A 1,771-nucleotide genomic window follows, 5' to 3' on the forward strand; every position below is an offset into this window, starting at 1 on the left:
AGCTGTACCTGCCATCTGATGCAATAATGCAATAGTCATTCATGCACCTGAGACTATGCTATGAATGGTGGCATTTTTACCAAATTGTTAAAGTTGAACAATACTTTAAAAAGCCTGCAAGCAGGTAGTTCTTTATTGCAGAAAAGATGCAATATTCTTTTCAACAAGAACACACACATCCCTGCTTACAGTCTATTGTATGTACACTGAGCATTTCCAGCTGTGCCAAAATAGCCGAATCATGCACAGAATGACATCACCCACCAGCAAAGGCCAACACCTGGAAGAGGCTGGCAACAAGATAACAGCCAGCAAGGAACTGCCACATTTCAGAAGGAGAAGAAGTATCTCTGGGGGTATAGTTCGACTAACACTGTACAGTGAATTTGAAAATCAGTTTCCCAATCTAGGATAAACTAGTATTCAGGAAATATTAAAAAAGGGATACTACAGTATTGTCTAGTACAGGGTAAACATTACCTGGCCATGCCCCTAGTCCTTAAAATCAGGATCAATCCAGGCTTCACCCACCAGTAGCCATACCCCTGGAGGGATTCTCAGGGTGTGGGTCCCATAGGAATGGACCACAGCCCTGGGGGGCCTGTACAGCACCCTGCAGCCAACTACAAGCATTGCACCAACTGACAAGGTGAGCACCCAAGCAGGATCTAGTACCCATAGCAACATTACTGGCTGTCCCAACAGGCTTACATCCGGTACAGTGACCAAGGTTATACAGGAGTTTGAACCAGTCTGTACACTGCTTCTTTATTGAATTAGAAAAGAGTAAGGAGTTGATATTGAAGAGTCACTTGAAGTATCAGAACTAAAAACTCAGGGACACAAACAAAGACCTTGTGGAAGGACCCCAGCCTATAAACATCCAACCTGTGTCCTGTACGATTAAGAAATTCCTTTGAATGTTTGAATAGCAACTTTTAGGCCAGGTTTACACTGGTGCGACAAACACTCAGACATTGGGAGCTCATGACGTGTGAAAAATCAATGTTTCCCTATGGGAGCCGTCTTAACTGGTCCAACACAAGTCTGTCTGACTTTAAAAATGCTCCCTGTACTACTTTAGTCCCACTTGGATCCTACTTCAGCCCATTGACCATCATTGAAGTCGGATCAAAGTTGGATCGCTGTCTTGCATGATCTGACTTTGGCATGCAACTTGCGCTCTCATGATCGAGGGGGAACTCCATGCCAAATTTTAAATAAAAAATTTGGCATGGGTTCCCCCTCCAAGAGCATACCAGGCCCGATATGGATTTTAAGGGGAACACCCTATGCTGAAAAAACTGCATGGGGGCCCCCCCAAAATCCATACCAGACCCTTATCTGAGCATGCACCCTGACTGGTCAGGAAAGGGGGTGGGGACAAGCGAGCACCCCCCTCCTGAACAGTACCAGGCCGCATGCCCTAAACATGTGGGGGTTGGGTGCGGGCCCCCACCACCCCAAAGCACCTTGTCCCCATGTGGACGACAAGGGCCTCTTCCCGGCAACCCTGGGCATTGGTTGTTTAATAAGGGGGCCCCAGATGGCGTTTATTTACAATTTGGTGTGGAGTTCCCCCTCAAGATTCATACCAAAAACAGTGCCTGGTATTGGCAGGGATCAAAGTCGGATCCCCGTTCATTGAGGTCGGACGCGCCTGACTTCAAGTCGCAGGGCAAAGTCTGATCCAAAGTAGGGCGTGTGTTGTATCACAACAGTGTAAACACAGCCTTACACTTCTCAAAACAAAAGGATAACCAGGCCTTCA

Source organism: Aquarana catesbeiana, linkage group LG02, assembly GCF_042186555.1.
Source record: "Aquarana catesbeiana isolate 2022-GZ linkage group LG02, ASM4218655v1, whole genome shotgun sequence".
NCBI classification, from domain to species: Eukaryota; Metazoa; Chordata; class Amphibia; order Anura; family Ranidae; genus Aquarana; species Aquarana catesbeiana.